Source organism: Zootoca vivipara, chromosome 8, assembly GCF_965207765.1.
Source record: "Zootoca vivipara chromosome 8, rZooViv2.hap1.1, whole genome shotgun sequence".
NCBI classification, from domain to species: Eukaryota; Metazoa; Chordata; class Lepidosauria; order Squamata; family Lacertidae; genus Zootoca; species Zootoca vivipara.
The window spans coordinates 83,687,064-83,711,092 of record NC_142591.1 but is presented as its reverse complement, the minus strand read 5'-3'; the positions used below and the strand labels follow the sequence as shown (position 1 = coordinate 83,711,092).

The 24,029-nt window shown below is 45.2% G+C and overlaps 1 long non-coding RNA gene across 1 annotated transcript in view; it reads left to right on the top strand.

Moving 5' to 3' along the window:
- The window catches only part of LOC148684924 (uncharacterized), a 51,624-nt gene extending 33,668 nt beyond the window's left edge, over positions 1-17,956 (top strand). Inside the window, exon 4 of the long non-coding RNA XR_015951318.1 lies at positions 17,564-17,956. This is a non-coding gene — a long non-coding RNA (uncharacterized LOC148684924). The remainder of the gene's footprint in view (positions 1-17,563) is intronic.
- Positions 17,957-24,029: the final 6,073 nt, after the last annotated feature.

Sequence of the window (24,029 nt, the reverse complement as noted above, 5' to 3'; positions counted from 1 at the left end):
TGTGACCCCATGGACCAGAGCACGCCAGGCACTCCTGTCTTGCACTGCCTCCCGCAGTTTGGTCAGACTCATGTTCGTAGCCTCAAGAACACTGTCCAACCATCTCGTCCTCTGTCATCCCCTTCTCCTTGTGCCCTCATTTTTTCCCAACATCAGGGTCTTTTCCAGGGAGTCTTCTCTTCTCATGAGGTGGCCAAAGTATTGGAGCCTCAACTTCAGGATCTGTCCTTCCAGTGAGCACTCAGGGCTGATTTCCTTCAGAATGGAGAGGTTTGATCTTCCCTGCAGTCCATGGGACTCTCAAGTGTCTCCTGCTGGGGTACTGCTCTCTCTCCAGCACACATTCCACTCATGTAAATACACACTGATTCCCAGACTGTCCACGGGCCAGATTTAGAAGGCGATTGGGCCAGATTTAGAAGGCGATTGGCCCAGGCCTTAGCGATTGGGCCAGATCTAGCCCCCAGGCCTTAGTTTGCCTACCCATGGTCCAGAACTTTATTCACCGAGAAGCTCCACACAGGACAGCAATCAGAGAAGCTGCAGTACTGCATCTTTGCCACATGGGGCAGTGGTCAGCCATGTCTCACACCACTGAGAAACTGCAGTGCTGCAGCTCACCACGTGGGGCAGCAGTCAGTGGTCCTTCACATCCAGGTCCTGCAACAAAACATTAGAATTGTTTTTAATGTCTCTATCACAAAACGGATGCTATTATACCTATTGAATGATGAGGACCCATCCAGATCCCTTATGGTCGCTAGATTTCTGACTAAAGTCTTGTTCTATAAGAAGGAAAACAGACTCCTCTATGATTTTGATGGTCTACCAATATTAACACTTACTAAAGGGACCTAGAACTGTGCTGTGCATTTGCAATTTTATTTGGTAGAAGCTGAATTATGGTTTGGATGATATGGATTTTATTGAATTTGGTTGTTTTAATTGAATTAATTTTAATCTCAATTTTAATTAATTTGTGTGCTGCTTTAAATTTATCAAATTGTTTTGTTAGTTGCATGATGAATGCTGTGTTGTCACGTAGATATGGGCCTATGGCTGTAATAACTTGAACTGAAACAGATGCTATATTCGGTGAAGCATCTTACTGGAGCGAACAAAGTTGACAAGACCTGAGACTTGAATCATAGAATCATAGAGTTGGAAGAGACCACCAGGGCCATCCAGTCCAACCCCCTGCCAAGCAGGAAACACCATCAAAGCATTCTTGACATATGCCTGTCAAGCCTCTGCTTAAAAACCTCCAAAGAAGGAGACTCCATCACACTCCTTGGTAACAAATTCCACTGCCGAACAGCTCTTACTGTCAGGAAGTTCTTCCTAATGTTTAGGTGGAATATTCTTTCTTGAAGTTTGAATCCATTGCTCCGTGTCCGCTTCTCTGGAGCAGCAGAAAACAATCTTTCTCCCTCCTCCATATGACATCCTTTCATATATTTGAACATGGCTATCATATCACCCCTTAACCTTCTCTTCTCCAGGCTAAGTATACCCAGCTCCCTAAGTCGTTCCTCATAAGGCATTGTTTCCAGGCCTTTGACCATTTTGGTTGCCCTCTTCTGGACACGTTCCAGCTTGTCAGTATCCTTCTTGAACTGTGGTGCCCAGAACTGGACACAGTACTCCAGGTGAGGTCTGACCAGAGCAGAATACAGTGGTACTATTACTTCCCTAGATCTAGATGCTATACTCCTATTGAGCCATTGCTGTTACTTACCTAAACAATATCTCCAGACAATTCCGTCAAGGAGAAGATTCTCAGAGGTTTTGAAGGGAGTGGGGAGAAACCAGCTTTGCTAAGGCTTGCAAGCCATGTCCAGGAGCTTTTGCACAACCACTCATTTATGATATCAGGTTTCCTTCTTCCCCCTCCCATCAAGTTCTAACATTCAGCACCCCCACATACACGCCAACAAGTGGGTGTAATGATACTGATGGCAATTAAAGGGTCTCAGTCCCATCAGCTCCTTAGGAGAGATTTAAAACACCATCCTGCCTGTAGGTGGTAATTTCAAGCTTTTCATTTGAGCAAATTAAAAACCTATTCCTTTCTCCATTTTTCTCTCCCTCCTTGGAAAATGCGAGCCTGCCCGTGTGTAGGCGTTCAGACTAAGCTCACCTTTAGCTATTCCAGTGTAAAAATAAATTCTCTGAGACGCTCAGTTCCTCTCGGGAGATTGCAGAGCTCCTGGTGGGCACCTCTGCAAAACAAAAAAACAAATAAAGAATGCATGTAATCTATAAGTAGATTTCTGGAATGTACAGGTGAATTGTTGTTGTTGTTTGCTTCTTTTTTAGATTGCCAATTAGAACTATGCTTAGTCAAAGTGATACCACACACCACCAAACTCAAAACCTTTGGGGTTTTGCAGGGAGGTTCCCTGTCCAAAATCTACAGAGCAGCTAGGTAGGATCAAGAATGTGGAAGCTGCTGACCACAAACCTTCACTTGAATGCCTGTTCAGAGAAGAACTGGTGATGCCCCTATAGAATCATAGAGCTGAAAGGCACCCCCAAAGGTCATCTAGTCCAACCCCCTTCAATGCAGGAAACGCAACTAGAGCATCCATGCCAGATGGCCATCCAACCTCTGCCGAGAAACCTCCAAGGAAGGAGAGTCCACAACCTCCCGAGGGAATCTGTTCCACTGTCGAACAGCTCTTACTGTCGGAATGTTCTTCCTGACGTTTAATCGGAATCTCTGTTCTTGTAACTTGAAGCCATTGGTTCAAGTCCTACCCTCCAGAGTAGGAAAAAATAAGCTTGCTTCATCTTCCCTGTGACAACCTTTTAGTTATTTTAAGATGGCTATCGTATCTCATTTCATTCACTTCTTCTCCAGGCTAAACATGCCCAGCTCCTTCAACTGCTCCTCATAAGGCCTGGTTTCCAGACCCTTGATCATATAGCTTCTAATTGACCCATTGTGCTTTCAAAGTGTAGGGAGAGTTGTATTGTACTCATGTCCTGCTTGTAGAGTTTCTAGAGGGGTTAGCCACTGTAAGAACAGAATGCTGGTCTAGACAGGTTTCTGGACATATCCAGCTGGGTTGTTTTTATGTTCTTATCTTTCTGCTACATGGACCTCTTCCTTGGGAAATCAAGGCAATATACTTCCTTGTCCTACTGCAGTCACATATCCCATTGAAAATACTGCTGAGTAGATGGGCTAGATCTGTAGCCACAACATGCACACTTGGAAGTGGACGTTCTCCATCCTCAATCAATCCAGTGGGATGCATAGTGGGATGAACATCCCAATGTGCACCTCAACCAGAATCTTCACATAGAAGTGACTCCCTCCCTCCCTCCCTTCTGAACCAAAGCAATAGTCAGTAATTAGCATTCTTTGTAGGAGTGTATAGAAGCGAGAGAATCTAGCTTAGAGGACCATGCTTTGTATGCAGAAGGTCCCAAGTTTGATCACTGGAATCTCCAGGGTTTTCTTTGAAGAACAATCAGTAGCACAAGGGTGGAGAAGCTGGACTACAAGTCACATCATTTGTGAACCATTGGCCATCCTGGCTAGAGCTGATGGGAGTTGAAGTCCAACAACATCTGGAGGGCCACTGCTTCCCTACCCTGAAGGAGCAGATGATGTTTAAAGACCTTTGCTTGAGACCATGAGGAGCTCCTACCCATCAAAGTGAACAGTGTTAAACTAGTAGGCAGGCAAATAAACTGACCTGCCCTATTAATTTGAGCCTCCGTGCTCTTAAAGGTCCAGAGCTCCTTTTTACTTAACTTGGCACTGGTTTGGAGAGTGGTGGGTTGCCCCTGAAATCAGAGGACACCCCCCAGACATAGGCATCTAAGAATCAAAACACAATTTCTAATTTCTGCCCTAGTCTAAGAGAACACCATGGTTTCAGACTGAAAAGCTTCATTTATTTGAACTTTCAGATAAAGTGGGGGCAGAAAGGGCCCCTCGCCCCAGATCTTAATGGATGCTCTTCCAACACATGATGCTCATCCTGAAATGTTCTCAGTATCCCTTGCCTCCCTTTGAGGAGGAAAGTAAAGCTATAGGGGTCTTTGTTTCTGCAATGCTCTTTGTAGAAGCGGTTCTCTGAAAGTCAGACGTGGGCAGCCTGTCAAAATGGAGAGGATTCCTTATCACATTTTTGCCGCAGTGTTTTTCGTGGAGAGCTTTTTCCTGAGGTGAGAATAAAGTATTAGGGAAAGTGTACTTCTTGTTCCTCTGCCCATCCTCTTGCAGTTATTCCCAACTGTTGCCTCGTGCAAGACTTCTAAGTATAGGCGAGTGGAGGGCAAGAGTTACATCAAAAGTAGAGAAGGATCAGGGCTGGCCCTAGTCATTTTCCTGCCTGAATCAAAGGGTAAGGTAGTGCCCCCTTTCCCTTCCACATGGAGAAACTGAGGGGGCTGGCAGCTGACTCTTCAACACGGGATAGCTGTGTTTCTTCTTCCCATGGGACTTGGGTGGAACTGGCTCTAGCAATAGATGAACAGACAGAAGCTGAAACCCAGAATGATGGAGGTGCTGTGGATTGGTGAGTCTCAGGTGCAGGAATTAAATAACTGCCCAGCAGAGAGGAATCTCCAGAGGAAGAGGAATTGGCTGCACCTGAGTTGCCAAGAAGCAGGAGGCAGAGCAAGCGATTAGAGCAGAGGCAGGAGGCAGGAGGTGAGGAAAGATGTGGCGTATATCCGGCCATGGGAGGGGTCAGAAGCCAGTCGAGTCAATTGACTCCGACAGTGAAGGATGAGTTGTGGAAGCTTGGACTGCTGTAAGCCTGTTATTGAGAAATAAACCTCAGCTACTTAAACTGCCAGCGTTCCATGTCTTGTGTGGGACAAGCGCTCAACCAGACAGTAACTCTGGATACAGCTGTACCCTCCACCTCCCCTGAAGGATCAGATGCATCATTTAAGGTTGCTTCTAGAAGTCCAAGTGGCTTCAGTGATACAGAGCGACTTTATCTGTTTCACCAGTTCTGGACATTTCTGGACGGAGATAATCTGACCACAGTAACACATGCCCCTAGTAACCTCACACTTAAACTACTGTAATGTGCTCTGTGTTGGGCTGCCATTGGCGGTAGCTCAGATATTTCAGCTACATAGTTCAACATGCAGCTTACAAGAGTGACTATAATAGACTGCAGTATATGTATGACAGGGGCGCAGGTGGTGCTGTGGTCTAAACCACTGAGCCTCTTGGGCTTGCTGATCAGAAGGTCGTCAGTTCAAATCCCCGTGACGGGGTGAGCGCCCATTGCTCTGTCCCAGCTCCTGCCAACCTAGCAGTTCAAAAGCATGCCAGTGCAAGTAGATAAATAGGTAAATTCCCTGTGGCGGGAAGGTAAATGGTGGTTCCGTGTGCTCTAGGACTCATCACGGTCCTCCTTGCACCAGTAGCAGTTTAGTCTTGCTGACCACATGACCTGGAAAGCTGTCTGTGGACAAACGTCGGCTCCCTCAGCCCGAAAGCAAAATGAGTGCCGCAACCCCAATGTCGCCTTTGACTGGGCTTAACTGTCCAGGCGTCCTTTACCTTTTACCTTACAGTATATGACACTAGTCCTTAAATATTTGCCCTGGATGCCTGTTTGCTACTGAGCCCAATTTAAGGTGCTGTATGAAGTCCCAAGTTGCTTAGATTTCAGTTACCTGAAAGAATACATCTCCCTGTATTGCCCTGGTGGTAACTTGAGATCTGCTATGGACACCCTATGGGTTATATCATCACTGCAAGAAGCTGGGTTGCTGGAAATTATGATAGGGTCTCCTCAGCAGTGGCATCCTGGCTATGAAACATCTTTCCTCTTGGAGCAAGGCTTGTGCCAACTCCAGCCCATTCCTGGTACCAGCTGAAAACATTTTCTTCCTGCCTGTTTTTGAGTGAAAGAACAATATGAACTAAGGTGTTCAGACTGACAGATGGAAGCTGGTTATGCGCTGAATTTTATGACCAATTGTTTCGGAATGGGTGTATTGATTGGTGTTACGTTTCTGTATCTCGCAGCTTGCCCTGGGATTGATTTATGATGAACAGCAGGATATACATTTTACAAATAAACATATCTCCCTCTGTGCATGAGGCAGCAGGCCAGATTAAGGTGACAAGGAGAAGATGTGGGGCAACCAAGGGGAATGGCTAGGGGTGGGCCTCGAGAGGTAAACCAGGGGAGGCTACCCGGTATCTGCCACCTGGGACTGTTTCCTGACTCTATCTAATGGTAGGTGTTATGTACTGAGCTGAATCATAGAACAATAGGATCCAGAATCAGCAGTCTGATTGGTCCGCAGGAGCCACCCAATCCAACTTCAGGTGGAAGTGAATCCGCAACCTGATTGGCCTGCAGGAGCAGCCAATCATGCTGCTGGCAGAAGTCAATCCACAAACTGATTGGCCCACAGGTGTAGCCCTGAAGTAGCCAATCACGCAAAGCGCATTGTGTAAGCAATGTATATAAGCAGATGGTTTTGGGAAAAGGGTATTCTTCTCTTCTTCTCCTTGATGACTATGAGCTGAATAAAGAGCATGAAATTCACTCTCGACTCCGAGTATATTTCAGTAGGTCTGTGAGATTTGGGTCAGTCTGAAATCTCAGATGTGGTCTCAGATTGGGGAAAGGGTAATCACAGCCCAGTTTATAACCCCTTCCACAGAAGGGGGTGTCCACTGTGACTCTGACAATATCCATAGGTTTGCCACTGCTTGGGATGGGTAAATCTCTGTTGGGGGTGACAGGATCAGAGAGACAGCAAAATTGTTGCCCCCAAACATAGGCTCCCTGTTGCATCTGTGCGTGAATGAATTGTCCTGAGATTGCCTCTTTCCAACCCGCATCAGAAAAGAACAGTGACTCATGCAGATATACAGCAGGTGGATTCCTCCAAAATCAAACCAGGTCATATTTGCACACGCTATATGTGAACCTTAAGGCTCATGAGGAGGAAATCTGGCTTTAGTTTTAATTCAGAGCGGGGAAAGTGGTGCGCTTCAAAGATCAGGCAGTTGAATGCTGCTATAAAATATGCAAACGTATAAATGAAATAATTGTACTTAATGGGATTGAATCTATGCAATTAATGCTGTGTGTATAGAAACGGCAACACTTCTCAGTGACATTTTCCACTGTGCTCATTTAAAACCTCTTAAAAACAAGCCCCAATAAATGAATGGATTGCAAGGCTGCCTTGGGAGACCTCCATTCCTTTTTGGAGGTCTCGAATCACTACTCAAAGCCCAGCCCACCCCCCTGAAACCATGTCTTCTCCTCCAGCCATTCCAGAAGACCTTAAATGATAGATTTGCCAGGAAGGTGGCAAATGCTACAAAGTATCTTGCTGACTCATCTCCAAGCAGTAATTTCTTTTAAAAGCTCTATCCTTGCCCCCTGGGGGGTCAGCTTCTCTTTCCTGCACCTTCAAGCCAGGAGGTAATGGCCAAAGGAGCTGTCAAAAGCCAGCTGGGTGAGCTCTTTAAACAGCCCCCCCCCCCAATTAACTCATTCTTTACTCTGATCAGAGCTCAACATGGATTGCTGGAAATAATGAAGCTATGCAGGCTAACTGGGACTGGAGGCTGTGTGTCCATGTGCAGATAGCCATGGATGCTAAAACAGCAGCCATAGGTTCAGCTCACAACAGGGGTAGGGACCCTCCTTCACCCCACAGGCCAAATTTCATTGTGGGCAACGTGGGGGAAATTCACCTTGGGTTAAAGTATGGCTGCTCACACCAATTTCTCAATCAGTCAGACTTTATTCCGTAATGCATTTCAGGACAGAGTCTGCAAGAGCCTTCCATTAGGTCACACTATATAGGCAAACTTAGGTCATCTTGACTGTTTCAACCCTGTGGGACGCTCTCCCACCAGATGTCAAAGAGATAAACAACAATCTGACTTTTAGAAGACATCCGAAGGCAGCCCTGTACAGGGAAGTTTTCAATGCTTGAGGTTTTATTGTGTTTTTAATATTTTGTTGGGAACCACCCAGAGTGGCTGGGGCAACCCAGTCAGATCGGCGGCATATAAATAAATAAATGAAAATCATTATTATCCTCTGGCCGGCCAGTTTGTGCCACCGCATTGCTCCACCGTCTCTCATCCAACCACAGACCTTGAAATGCAACTTCAGCCCATGTTTACTATGTGTGCAGAGCCCTCCATGTACCTTATCTGGAATTGTTTTTCACTCTAACCGTCAGGATTAGGTCCCCCCTTATCTGGTTGATACTAGTTTTGTGGCATCATACATGTTGCTGGCTTCACTTATTTCTATCTCGGCAACCATGCAGGGGCCACATGCCATTGATGGGAAGGGCCAGAAGCCAAAATAGGCAGATCAATGGATGTGATTCCTAGCCGCTATGTTCTTAGAATCACGGAATCATACAATTGCAGAATTGAAAGAAGCCACAAAGGTCATCTAGTCCATAACCCCGCAGTGCAGGGACCTCAACTAAAGCATCCATGACAGATGGCCATCCAACCTCTACTTAAGAATGTCCAATGAAGGAGAGTCCACCACCTCCCAAGGGAGACCGTTCTACTGCTGAACAGCTTTTACTGCCAGAAAGTTCTTCCTGATGTTTAGTTGGAATCTCCTTTCTTGTAATTTGATTCCTTTGTTTTGAGACCTGCCTTCCAGAGCAGGAGAAAACAAGCTTGTTCCCTCTTCCATGCGTGACATCCCTTGAGATATTTGAAGATGGTTATCATATCACCTCTCAGTCATCTCTTCTCCAGGCAAAAGATACCCAGCTTCCACAACCGTTCCTCATAAGGCTTGGTTCCCATACTCTTGGTTTCCCTTCTCTACACACATCTTGATCATCTTGGTTTCCCTTCTCTACACACATTCCAGCTTGTCAATATCCTTCTTCAGCTGTGGTGCCCAAAAGTGGACTGTGGGATTCAGGTGGGGTCTGACCAAGGCAGGATAAAATGATACTATTACACTCATTGATCTGGATACTACTGTACATATGTTGATGCAGCCCAGAATTGCATTAGCTTATAATTGTGTTTGTTTGTTTGTTTACTTGCTTGCTTGCTGCATCACAGTGTTGACTCCTGTTAAGCTTCTGATGGCTTTCACACAGCTTGATTCTCATCAGATACATCCAGGACACTGGCGAGAAGTTCATTGATATTCCACCATTCTTCCACCACAGATCTGAAAGGTAGAGTGCATGGGAGTTCCCCAATGGTCTTCACTCCAGGTACTTACACCGATACCGACTTAGGTTGAGCAGACAACTGCAATACATCAAGCTCTGACCATGCTCTGGGAACAGGAAACCCCCTGAAGTTGCCAGGTAACCACAGAAAACACTATGCCCTTCCCTGACGCACAAGCAGTTTGGAGCGATGTTGAAATGGTTCCCTAGACAACCAAAAATTGGATCTTGTGGAAATGGCAGTCCCATGAGCTAGAGAATGAAGTGTAGGCACAAGGCACAAGAGAGCTGCCAGGATCCTCAGCGTATGGTTATATATTGCTTCCTCCCCCAAGGCCTAATATATTTGGACAGGTGTCTCACTTATTGAGTGGAGAAACATACTCAGGGATTATTATTTTTAAGTAGTTTTGATTGTACTTCATGTCATAAGGATGCTGTATGTTGACACTGCAGAATGTCCTTAAAAGCATAACAAGAGTCCTGCTGAATCAGACCAAAGTAGTATTAGGCCAGGATCCTATTCTCACAGTGGGCAAAAAAATGAACCTTTGGGAAGTCTGCAAGGAGGACCTGAGCATAACAGCACTTGCTACACCTGTGGTTCCTGGCAATTGATATGACAAGTCCTACTGCCCCCAACACCTGTGTCTTTGTGGGGTGTTCCTATCTTCTACTAACACACAAATCTATCCAACAGGAAATGAACCGATTCACCTCACAATATCTCCTTCACCCCACCCCACCCCATGTAACTGTCAAGAGAGTATTTGAATAAAACATTGTGAATGACACCTGAATGCCCATCAAAGATCTTCATCACAAAATTTTGGTTCTTTACAGCTTCCAATAATGAGCCCTCTCTGTAAATTTTGTTAAAATGAAGCCAGCATTTAGAAAAGTTAATATATCTGTAGGGCATACAGACCTTACTTTATGTCAGAAAAACCCTCTGAATTAAGCTTGCCATATGCCAGGAAAATTCCTGACATGTTGGGGGAGGTTTTGCGGTTTGTTCCTAAAAAGAAAGCCCAACCATGTTGGGGGCCTTCCTAAAAAAAAGTTCAACAGCTTTGTAGGTATCAGGAATTTTACTTTTTGAAATATGGCAACCCTACTCTGAATAGTCTGCCTATTGTCTTCATCTGAAATCTCCAGAAAATAATATTTATACCCCAAACCAACTTACTACAAATCTATAAATTATCTTTTATAGAAAAAAAGCTTGCACAGGCATCACAATATAATTTTGTCCCAGGGATTCTAATCAAGACTGAAATAATTTCCCTATAGTATTCATATGTAGTTTCCCGTCATTCAAATAAAATTAATACCCAGAAACTGTAATTTGGGAGCGTAAAATGTATGCAAGCTGTTATTCGGTGTTTTAACACTGAAGAAAGTGAACAAAATTTGCTGTGGGGTTTAATTAATTCTGTATTACTACATAACTCACCTTTGGTTACCAAGATACCCTTACCCACCCTTTAATACCAATTAACTCATCGGAATGTATTCTACACCTTCATTCCAGCACAGAAAGCTTTATACGGCTCACAGAAGGTATTAAATTATTACAAATGCAGAAGGCCCCGGGATCATTCCCTACCAACCTCCAAGTAGGGTTGGATTGCCCCATGTCCATAACCTTGGAGAGACATTCTGCCAGTCAGTGTAGGCGGAACTAATCTAGACCCAGCAATGCTGTGACTTACGATGAGAAATCTTTCAATGTTCCTACTTTCCCTATTGCTTACTTTCTACAGACAGGTGCTGATCTCGTCTTACTCCATTTTTTTATAGCTTTCATTGTCGGGAGCATAGCTGCCAAGTTTTCCCTTTTCTCGCGAGGAAGCCTATTCAGCATAAGGGAAAATCCCTTTAAAAAAGGGATAACTTGGCAGCTATGGTCGGGAGATAGTCTCTTTGGTGCCTAGCAATGCTATTACTTCACAAGGGAATGAGGCAGGCCAGTGGCTCCAGAACCATGGATAGCTCCCGGTGAGCAGAGTGGTCTGATAATGACCAGAGGTTCTGCCTCAAGTCCAGGTCTCCTAGGCTCTGCCCCATTTGTTGGATAATTGCAGACCCTTTGAGTTTTGACTTGTCCCACTCAGTCAGCTCCCTGCTGGTGAGGCAGTGTGGAAGGCACTCAGCAACTTTGGCCCAGAGGGAGGTGTCTCTGCTCCGCTTCTCTGGACCTTAGTGCTGTGACATCTGGTCCAGCAGGCTCCTGCCTGCCAAAGCCAACTTCAATGAACTCCTGGTCACCGACATCAGAGCCAGTAACCTATTCCTCAACTGGTTAGCCTCTTGCTCTGCTGACTCACCCTCTTTTTCCAACTCTGACTTTCCAACTATTAGAATCGGGTGGTTTTCTTTTTGAACATGTCATAGTAAGTCACTACAATGTCGGGAACAAAATTACTTAGGGAGCAGAGCTCTTTCTCTGTGACACCATAGCAGCTTCCAGATGTGTGGACTTGATGCTTGCTGCTTGATAGGACTGTGGTCTAAACCACTGAGCCTAGGGCTTGCCGATCGGAAGGTCGGTGGTTCGAATCCCCACGACGGGGTGAGCTCCTGTTGCTCGGTCCCCAGCTCCTGCCAACCTAGCAGTTTGAAAGCACATCAAAGTGCAAGTAGATAAATAGGTACCGCTACAGCGGGAAGGTAAACAGTGTTTCCATGCACTGCTCTGTTTTCACCAGAAGCTGCTTAGTCATGCTGGCCACATGACCTAGAAAACTGTCTGCAGACAAATGGCGGCTCCCTCGGCCAATAAAGCGAGATGAGCGCTGCAACACCAGAGTCGTTCGCTACTGGACTTAACTGTCAGGGATCATTTACCTTTTCCTTTACCTAGGACTACCATAACAGGCCAGCTCCGAGGGCCTTCTGGTGGTTCCCTCATTGCAAGAAATGAAGTTACAGGGAACCAGGCAGAGGGCCTTCTTGGAAGTGGTGCCCGCCCTGTGGAATGTCCTCCCATCAGATGTCAAACAGATTTTAAAAAACCTTATGACTTTTAGAAGACATCTGAAGATAGCCCTCTTTGGTGTTTGGTTTGGTGTTTTGTTTTGTTGTGTTCCTTTACATTTTGTTGGAAGCCACCCAGAGTGGCTGGGGCAACTCAGTGAGATGGGCAAAATATAAATAACATTGTTGTTGTTACAGGTAGGTAGCTGTGGTGGTCTGAGTCAAATCAAAATAAAAAAATTCCTTCAGTAGCACCTTAAAGACCAACTAAGTTTATATTTTGGTATGAGCTTTCGTGTGCATGCACACTTCTTCAGATACAGTTGTTGTTGTTACAGGTAGGTAGCCATGTTGGTCTGACGTAGTCGAAGCAAAATTTAAAAAATCCTTCCAGCAGTAGTTGTTGTTGTTGTTGTTGTTGTTGTTGTTGTTGTTGTTGTTGTTGTCTTTGTCGTTGTTGTCAGCTGCAAGTATGGATCTCCCTGGCTGGATCAGAGAAAATACACACTCCATATCCTCAGAGGTCTTGTCAAATGCAGCACAAACCGGGACATTACAGAAGATTTCATGCTCAAAAATGGACACAACAATTTTCTCTCTTCCCTTTATGTTACATGTTAAAAGACCTTGAGGCCCTTCCACACTGCAGTTAATTTAAAAAGTGACATGAATGGACTGATGTTTTTTTTCCCACCAAGACAGTTCACACATCAAATATAATTATTTTCAACCCATTTATTAAAATCCGTATATATCTTTAAGGTGTACTGGCATCATTTGGAGTGGTTGGGTTTATGTAGCTATAATTGGGAAGCAATATTGTGTGCATGGATGCATGCGTGTGACCAAGAGGGAGGGGGGTGGGGGGGAGAGAACTGCCCATTAGAACATCAGGAAAACCAATTCTTTCCAGATTATTCCTTATATGTCTTCGAAGGAACTACTGACCACATGATATGTGAAAGGATGCAGCCAATACCACCTTGGCAAGCAAGACATGATTGTTTAATCACATGGCAGCCCCATTCCCAAATAAGGCAGGGGCTGCACACCCATTTGGCATCATTTGGGGAACGCTCAATGTCAGATCATCTCCTTGGAAAGATGAAGGTCCCACATTCAGCCCCCAACATCTTCACATAGGGCTGGGAAGGAGTCCCTGATAGAAACAATGAACAGTCAGGGTTGACAATATTGAGCTAGATGGACTTTTTTGGCATCACAAAGTGTATAGGAGGTGGGGGATAATGCAGGTACTGAACACAGGTCAAAGAGAAGAAGAAAAAACCCTGGAGCCTAGGACTTGAGAATACCTGGTTTCAGAGCCCCACTAGGCCATAAAGCTTGCTGGGTGGCCTTAGGAAGAACATTCAGATGCTAAGAGCTGCTGATTTTACCACAGTAAAATGGACCAGTGGTGGACTCCAATGGAAGCTTTGAAGTAAAGGTTGGATGGCCATCCGGCCAGGATTCTTTAAGCTGTGATTCCTGCATTGCAAGGGGCTGGACTAGATGACCCCTGGGGTCTCTTCCAACTCTACAGTTCTATGAAAAGGTGGCATAAATATGCAATAAATAAATAAATAAATAAAATAGTGTGAGCCAAGATTTAGCTTCCATCAAACCCAATCCAAGCCCATGAATACACTTTAATAATAATAGTAATAATAATAATAATAATAATAATAATAATAATGGAATTGTCATTTTTACATCTCGAAATAAACATTTTACATACTGTTAAATATCCAATGACTTCCATCTTTCTCCTTCCCTGGTTCACTTTGCTGATCTACCATACCTGCATATTTTACTGTAACCATTTTAATCCGTTCTCCCCTTTTACATCACTCAAGACATTAATTACTCTGTTGATTTTCTCTTAATGCTGCCAGCGTTTTCAGCCGCGTAAAATTATTTCCCAAATACTCAATAAGTATTTTCCACTCTTCTTTTTTAAAAAATGGGTTCCTTTTGCTCTCTTATTCCTTGCGTTAAACCTGCAAGTTCTCCATATTCTATCATCTTAAGTTGCCGGTTCTCTTTTGCCTGGGAGCTCCCTCACTTTCCATTTTCGGGCTAACAAAACTCCAGCCGCCGTTTTTGCATACATAAATATTTTTTTCCCTGACTCCCAGGGACTTCCGTCTGTACCGCAGCATTCTCTTTTAGGCACAGATAAGAGAAGCTGTGGGTCAAATAAATGTCACTGCCACCAACACGTCTACTTTGACCCAAAGGGCACAGAGACACAAGTCAACAAATTCTGACAGTAGGCAGTAACTAACTGCGGAGACGAGAACCGACAGCATAAATGCTTCCTTGTCATCTACTATTCCCCTGCTATTCATCTGTCCAATATTTAGCTGCCATAAGCCCCTGCAGGGGATACGCCCCCCCCCCAAACCTTACACCTGAGCAACCAGCTGCGCAACAGATCCCATCTCTCTGATTATTATTGTTGTCTGACATGCCTCTCTCTCTCTCTCTCTCTCTTTGCACTGCAGGTCATGCAGGGAGGTAATCTAATCTCTTGCTGCTCTTTGCAGGCTCTCCCTGTCCCCTGAGGCTCATTTCCTGATAGGTGAAGATAACTAGTTGCCCTGTCTGCCAGCTTTTCAGCACCAGCCGATTGGAAGAGATCATGTTGCGGGTGGAAAATCCTCCCGTTAACAATATCAAGGAAATAAAATATATGGGGATGTGTCTCGTTTCTGGCATCTCGGCAGGAAATGACACTCCTTGCATTGGCAAAGGCACTTAATTGTAGGCTGCCTTGAGGGGAGGAGGGAGGCGAGAAGAGAAGAGAAACACCTTAGCAGTTTGCAGAGTCCAAAGACCAGCTGCTAAATGGGCTACTGCAGCACACACTCTGTGGGTCTTTCTTTGGTGATAGGCTTGAAATGACATCTTTTTTGCTGAACAGAGCTTCGCTTCTACACAGGGCATTGCATCAAGTTTCTGAGCTCGGTTAGGGATAGGGAAGATATACTGCTTGGTATTGTTATAAGAATTTTGCGGTCATGCATATATAATAAAGGTTCATAAATGTACCATAGAATCATAGAATCATAGAGTTGGAAGAGACCACAAGGGCCATCCAGTCCAACCCCCTGCCAAGCAGGAAACACCATCAAAGCACTCCTGACATATGGCTGTCAAGCCTCTGCTTAAAGACCTCCAAAGAAGGAGACTCCACCACACTCCTTGGCAGCAAATTCCATTGCCGAACAGCTCTTACTGTCAGGAAGTTCTTCCTAATGTTTAGGTGGAATCTTCTTTCTTGTAGTTTGAATCCATTGCTCCGTGTCCGCTTCTCTGGAGCAGCAGAAAAACAACAACCAAGCAAACAGTACAGGAAGACAGGTCTGAAAACCATTTTGACTCTCCCAAACTGACCAGAATTAAAGTGATATCATCTTGTTGTAGGAATTCCCCACCCCCACCCCACTGAATCACACACACACACACATTTCCACATGACTAGCAACTTGGGAGCCATAATCCTGTAAGCTGGAGGCTCTGCCAACTGGACATTTCCCCATCAATGGTGCCAGACTGCTAGCAATCTCATTCACAATGGAAGACTCCTCTGGACAAAAGACAGTGATCAACTCTTACGAAAATATTAATTTCTCTTTGTGTTTAGGAATTCACACCTGGGAGGGGTGAGAGGAGGACTAGGAGAGGTGTCAAAAGTGCTCAGATTTCTACCTTGAACCCTCCTTTTTTGTGAGGTATTGATTACATAGCTGTGATGTAGGAATGATGTATTGGGGGGTGTTTCTTGGTGATGGGAAAACTGATAAAAGTGGAGGTGTTCTTTTGTTCTGGGTTTCTTCCTTGTTCTCCTGCGTGAGGGGAAGGACCCTGTTGCAACAGCAAAAATAAAGGCTTTGCTTCTCAAACTTCTCTGGTTGGCCTCTGTTATATTCTCCGACCGATGGAGAACCCAATAATATTAACCCTAACCCTAAAGCCACCATGAGCCCCAGTCAGCTATGTTAGCCTTTTCCAGTATGTTGGTTCTTACCTTGAAAAGCCTAGTTGGACTGGGTCTTTCATAACTGAAGGAATGCCCTTTTCCACAACTTCTGGAGAGGTCTTCCTCTTGGTGCCCTCTTTAAGCCAGATAAAGCCGATAAGATAGAGAATCATATATCTGTGATGGCCTTTCACCTTATGATACTCAATTCTGCAAAAGGTTCACCTGGCCAGCTTCATTGTTAGATTTCAGGGGTACCTGAAGACTTCCCTCTGCTGCATGGCCTTCCCTGTGCTCTGATGGCTCTAAGTCACTATGAGAAATGGGAATACCGTTGCGATGCAGAAGTTGAAGTGTTTCACTAGGACTGTGGAGACCCACATTCAGATCTCCACTTAGCCATCACCTGGAGTACTGTGTCCAATTCTGGGCACCACAGTTCAAGAAGGATACTGACAAGCTGTAATGTGTCCAGAAGAGGGCAACCAAAATGGTCAAAGGCCTGGAAACAATGCCTCTTCCAACTCTATGATTCTATAATTCTATGATCAAGCTCTATCATTTTGGACCAGCTTAACCTATGTCATGGGTTTGTTATGAGAATAAAATGGGGGAGGGGGAGACACCACCCCAAGCTCCTTGAAGGTAGCTCCTGTTATAAATCCCATAAAGAGATGAAAAAATGTTTTCGAGTTTTACTGCTGCTTTCAGCGACTGTGAATATATTATGCGCTAATGTTTTCAGGCAGCTTTTATTGGTTATTTTATTGTACTGTTTAACTGTTAATCATTGTTATATGTGTTTTATATTGCGCATATACACTATTTTCAATGCTGCTCGCCGAAAAAAGAGGGGGACGTTGTCAGGTAAGGATGTGAAAAGGCATCCTTTTCCATTCCACTCCGCATTCGTCACACGTGCCACTGTTTCTTCTCTGCTGCAGTTCACATTTCACAAAAAACAATGTTATCGATCTCTCTGCCTGATGTAGGGAAATGACACAGATTACATAACTAATGATGAATGTTACATGGCCATTAAGTTATTCCACCCCGATCATTTCAATGCAAAGGAGATGCAATGCAAACGATGGTGGGGGAGGGGATGTAATCAATTAAGAGCCTGCTGGATCAGGCCAATGGCCCATCTAGTCCAGCATCCTGTTCTCACAGTGGCCAAGCAGATGGCTGTAGGAAACCCACGAGCAGGATTCAAGCACAACAGTACTCTCTCCTTTTGTAGGAAATAACATATATTGAGTGCGGACTGAAAGCCACAACAATTGATTATATATCATTACATATCCTTTCCCAAAATCATTTTACTGCCTTACAATTCCACCACATATATAATGAGCTGGGGGGAAATGTTGAAAACAACCTTTGTTAAAAAGCCTGAAGCCTTCCTTTTTGGAATTCTAGGTGCCGAAATCCCAAAGGAGCAGAAAAGACTATTTTTGTACGCGACCATGGCTGCACATATGTTACTGGCCCAGAGATGGAAAGAAGATAAAGTTCGCACCAAAGAAGAATGGCAGATGAAATTAATGGACTATGGTGAAATGGCTAAAATGACTGGAAAAGTCAGAAATCACGAAGACCAAGATTTTAACAAGGAATGGGTAAAAATTATAACTTATCTTAAAGACAGTTAAAATCGTTAGTAGGATTGGAATAGCTCACTTGTAGTTTAAGGTTGAATTCTGGACATAGTGGAAGAGGTAAAGGTTTTGGATTATCATAAAAAAAAGCAGGAGGAAAGGATTGATAATAGGACCCACAAAAGGGAGGATGGAAGTACAGGAGATTCCTTGTAATCTTGTTTTTATGATTTATGTTGATGTAAATAAATAAATTTTAAAAAGAAACGAAAGCCACAACAACTGAATACCGATTGTATTCCCTGGATTGGTCCTTGCCCCCGAACACATGGCCAGCAGCAGACACAATGTTGGGGGTGGGGCCAGTGGGCGGAGCCACATTACACAGAGCCTAAAAAGCAAAGGGGGCTTCCTTGCCCAGGGATTGTAACTGCAGCTTCTCAAAAGTAAACATATATTTAATTTTATGAATAGGTTGTGTGCCTTCTGCAAGGTGCTTGCTCAGGCTTCTGTCAAAGAAATTATGAAGGCAGCCGAGTACCCAGTGAGGAAGATGTTAGCTGCTCTGCAGCAATTGCACAAGCAGCCATAGAACATCTGGTTTATGAAAATTTCAAGAAGCTAAGGATTACGCGGGGGGAGGTTGGAAGCTCTGGAAAGCCGGTTACCTTTCTGATGTAAAGACATCAGCATTTTCCTGCTAATATGGGCTTTCAGGGCAAGCCAAAGGTTGCCAAAATGTGTGGAAACTTTGAACCATTTCATATGGGATTCTTTGAACTTGGGTAATGCCTAAGTCTCCATTTGTTACTCCTGACTTCTTTTAAGGTGACACAGGGCCATATGTATTTATGCATCTTCTTTATCACTGATTTGATTGACAGTAGACCCTGTGATGAGGGACCCAGGTGGCGCTGTGGGTTAAACCACAGAGTCTAGGGCTTGCTGATCAGAAGGTTGGCGGTTCGAATCCCTGCAACGGGGTGAGCTCCCGTTGCTCGGTCCCAGCTCCTGCCCACCTAGCAGTTCGAAAGCACATCAAAGTGCAAGTAGATAAATAGGGACCGCTCCAGCGGGAAGGTAAACGGTCTTTCCGTGTGCTGCTCTGGTTCGCCAGAAGCAGCTTTGTCATGCTGGCCACATGACCCGGAAGCTGTCTGCGGACAAACGCCGGCTCCCTCGGCCTATAGAGCGAGATGAGCGCTGCAACCCCAGAGTCGGACACGACTGGACCTGATGGTCAGGGGCCCCTTTACCTTTTAGACCCTGTGATGAGGCCTGAATACTGATTGAAAGGGATCCAAATGGTCCACATCCTCCAGACTTGCCTGGAGTTGCTCCAAGACCACCAACTCAATCCCCTTGCCCAGAAATGGAAGATTTGAGACTGGGCAATAATTGGCTATAGTGGCTGGGTTCAAAGATGGTTTTTTAAGAAGCAGTTTAATAGCAGCCTCTTTAAGGGGTTCAGGAAAGACTCCCTCACAGAGGGAAGCATTCACCACCCCACAGAGCCCATTGCCCTGCCTAGCTCGCTTTTATGAGCCGGGATGGGCAAGGAACAAGAAGACAGGTGATTGGTTTCACTTGTCCAAACAGCCTGTCCACATCCTAGGAGGTAACAGGTTGAAACTGATCCCATATAACCTGACTAGACAGAACTCTGGCATTCTCCCACTCCAGCCCTGCGATCACCATGGAGACTACCTCCTTCCAAATCTAAGCAGAATCTGACACGCTACTCTTGGTCCTTGGTCAGACCCTACCCGGAGTACTGTGCCGAGTTCTGGACACCACAGTCGGAAACTATTGACAAGCTGGAACATGTGCAGAGGAGGGTCACTAAGTTCATAAATCCTTATGAGGAGTGGTTGAAGGAATTGGGTATACTTAGCTTGAAGAGGACTGAGAGGTGATAGGAGCTGAACGGCTGGCACACAGAAGATGGAGCAAGATTGTTTTTCTGCTGCTCCAGAGGGTAGGACATGAACCAATGGATTGAAGTGGCAAGAAATGAGATTCCAACTAAACATTAGGAAGAATTTTCTGGAGCTGTTTGACAGTGGAACGGACTTCCTCGGAATGTGGAGACTCTCCTTCTTGGAGGCTTCTGAACAGAGGTTTGATGCCTGCCTGTTAACAATTCTTTAGCTTTGATTCCCACATTCCAGGACTTTAGACTAGATCAGGGTTTCCCAAACTTCGGTCCCCGGCTGTTTTTGAACTACAACTTCCATCATCCCTGCCCACTGGTCCTGCTAGCTAGGGAAGATGGGAGTTGTAGTCCAAAACCAGCTGGAGAGCGGAAACACTGAACTAGATGGTGCATTGGTCTCCTTCCAATGCTACAATTTCCTGATTCTTCAATTCTAGAATTCTATCTGGATTCCCCCAGTTGAGGGAAGGCTTCATCAATAGATGACCATAAATATCAACCTAGCCTAAGCTGTTCCTTTAGTTAATTCTGATGGAATATCATTGCATTGTTGCTGCCAATCACTGTTCTTCAGCCATTGTGTTTCCAAATGGAGCGACGGCATAGCACAGAATTAAGTGTTGCAAAAGAAAGAAAGAAAGAAAAAGAAATAGTCTGAAAAAAGAGCTTCTACATTTCTATAGTTGATATGTGCTATTATTGCTGTGACTATGATGATGGCTCAACTTGATAATTTGCTGCCTTCTCCGCTCACCGAAAGCCCAGCTCACCCTTTTAATCATCAAATGAAAAATGTTGTTCTCGTAGTACAAAGCTAGATCATTAACTCCAGCAGCAGTCAAGCAGGTTACCCTTGGGATCTATTATTCTTGGGCTTCTGCTCCAGGGGGAGAAGGAGCTTTGTAACATATTCCCCAGAATGAGTCAGAACCGTTGCAATCGGTCTCCCAAGCTCAAAGAAAACAAATGTGTATTGGAAATTACAGGAACTACAAACGATTGAGAAGTGGCAGATGAAGATGATAGATTATGCAGAGTTGGCCAAGCTGACCGGTAGAATTCAGAACCAAAGCGACCAAAAATTTCAAAGAGACTGGAGGAAATTTATTTGGTATATGAACAATTATGGCAAAAAATGTTTTGGTATATGAACAATTATGGTAAAAATGTGGACACTGGCAGGATTGAAATAAATCTTGCAACGGAAAACCGGAAAACCGTTTCTGACCAGAGAGAAAGAGATGACTTTAAGAATGATAAAGGTCAGAAACTGACAATTTAAAGTGTGATAATAATTATCTGAAAACAAAAACCAGTTGAAGGGGTCTAGGGAATTAACTGTTTGCTAATGTAATGTTTGAAATATTGTGTTAAGAAAGAATATATATATATATATATATCACAAATTGCGTATTTATTGGAATGCCAAAGCCATATTTACCTATTTACCACTGGGGGGAGGCACATTAAGGACAACTCACAGAGAATAAGTCTAATTGGCAGCTGCTCATGAGGAGGGTTTGATGCAGGCATAGGCCTCCAGATGTTTTGGACTACAATTCCCATCATCCCTGACCACTGGTCCTGTTAGCTAGAGATCATGGGATTTGTAGGCCAAAACATCTGGAGGGCCGAAGGTATCCTATGCCTGTTTTGATGGAACCTCCACGTTCAGAGGTCTTCTGTGGGTGCTGCAGACTAACCATGGGGAAAGGCAGTTGCTTTTGCACCTTGTTTGCAGTTGCAAATGCTCCATATCAGAAGATCGCTGCCATCTGTGGAAGAGCTTCTCCTGCAAGTTCCAAAGATCTCAGAAGCCTACTCCAAAGAAATTTGAGCAGGGCTTTTGGTGTTCCATGGTACAGCATTCCTGTTGAGATACAAATAAAAAATAAAAAATCCTTCCAGTAGCACCTTAGAGACCAACTAAGTTTGTCATTGGTATGAGCTTTCGTGTGCCTGCACACTTCTTCAGATACCAGTGTCATACCTGCCAAGTCCCGGACTGCAGAATCCGGGACTGGCAGCCGCATGACACCGGAAATTGCGTAGACGCAACTTCTGGTGTCACTTTGCCCATCTATGGGCACCAAAAATGGCTGCCACCGGCTTCGAAAGTCGCGTCTACGCATGTCCGGAAGTGCATAGACGCAACTTCTGATGTCGCTCTGCCCATCTATGGGCACCAAAAATGGCCGCCGCCGACACCGGAAGTCACGTCTACGCACTTCCGAAGCTGGCGGCGGCCATTTTCGGTGCCCATAGATGGGCAAATGGGGGGGGGAGGCCGTCAGCAGGGAATAAGTCTAATTGGCAGCTGCTCATGAGGAGGGTTTGATGCAGGCATAGGCCTCCAGATGTTTTGGACTACAATTCCCATCATCCCTGACCACTGGTCCTGTTAGCTAGAGATCATGGGATTTGTAGGCCAAAACATCTGGAGGGCCGAAGGTATCCTATGCCTGTTTTGATGGAACCTCCACGTTCAGAGGTCTTCTGTGGGTGCTGCAGACTAACCATGGGGAAAGGCAGTTGCTTTTGCACCTTGTTTGCAGTTGCAAATGCTCCATATCAGAAGATCGCTGCCATCTGTGGAAGAGCTTCTCCTGCAAGTTCCAAAGATCTCAGAAGCCTACTCCAAAGAAATTTGAGCAGGGCTTTTGGTGTTCCATGGTACAGCATTCCTGTTGAGATACAAATAAAAAATAAAAAATCCTTCCAGTAGCACCTTAGAGACCAACTAAGTTTGTCATTGGTATGAGCTTTCGTGTGCCTGCACACTTCTTCAGATACCAGTGTCATACCTGCCAAGTCCCGGACTGCAGAATCCGGGACTGGCAGCCGCATGACACCGGAAATTGCGTAGACGCAACTTCTGGTGTCACTTTGCCCATCTATGGGCACCAAAAATGGCTGCCACCGGCTTCGAAAGTCGCGTCTACGCATGTCCGGAAGTGCATAGACGCAACTTCTGATGTCGCTCTGCCCATCTATGGGCACCAAAAATGGCCGCCGCCGACACCGGAAGTCACGTCTACGCACTTCCGAAGCTGGCGGCGGCCATTTTCGGTGCCCATAGATGGGCAAATGGGGGGGGGAGGCCGTCAGCAGGGAATAAGTCTAATTGGCAGCTGCTCATGAGGAGGGTTTGATGCAGGCATAGGCCTCCAGATGTTTTGGACTACAATTCCCATCATCCCTGACCACTGGTCCTGTTAGCTAGAGATCATGGGATTTGTAGGCCAAAACATCTGGAGGGCCGAAGGTATCCTATGCCTGTTTTGATGGAACCTCCACGTTCAGAGGTCTTCTGTGGGTGCTGCAGACTAACCATGGGGAAAGGCAGTTGCTTTTGCACCTTGTTTGCAGTTGCAAATGCTCCATATCAGAAGATCGCTGCCATCTGTGGAAGAGCTTCTCCTGCAAGTTCCAAAGATCTCAGAAGCCTACTCCAAAGAAATTTGAGCAGGGCTTTTGGTGTTCCATGGTACAGCATTCCTGTTGAGATACAAATAAAAAATAAAAAATCCTTCCAGTAGCACCTTAGAGACCAACTAAGTTTGTCATTGGTATGAGCTTTCGTGTGCCTGCACACTTCTTCAGATACCAGTGTCATACCTGCCAAGTCCCGGACTGCAGAATCCGGGACTGGCAGCCGCATGACACCGGAAATTGCGTAGACGCAACTTCTGGTGTCACTTTGCCCATCTATGGGCACCAAAAATGGCTGCCACCGGCTTCGAAAGTCGCGTCTACGCATGTCCGGAAGTGCGTAGACGCAACTTCTGATGTCGCTCTGCCCATCTATGGGCACCAAAAATGGCCGCCGCCGCCGACACCGGAAGTCACGTCTACGCACTTCCGAAGCTGGCGGCGGCCATTTTCGGTGCCCATAGATGGGCAAATGGGGGGGGGGAAGGCCGTCAGCAGGAGAAAATAACGGAGAAAAACGGGAGGCGAAGTAATACGGGGATCGCCGGGAAAAGGTAAGTAGAAATGGGGGTTTCTATGGGGTACTTGGCAGCTATGACCAGTGTGCATGCACACGAAAGCTCATGCCAATGACAAACTTAGTTGGTCTCAAAGGAATTTTTTTTATATTTTGTTTCGACTACAGCAGGCCAACACGGCTACCTACCTGTGACTTGAACTGTTGAGATACGACAGGGATCCACCACCTGCACATTCTGAAAACATGTTTATTCCGTTAGGCTTTCCCAGCTAAATAGGGCTGCCTTCAGGTGAGCCTAATGATTTCCGTGCTTCCCGCCTAGTGGTTTACAAATTTCTTATTCTTGATATATCACTACCTAAGGTATTAAATTATTCAACCTGAAGTAGCAATTTCATT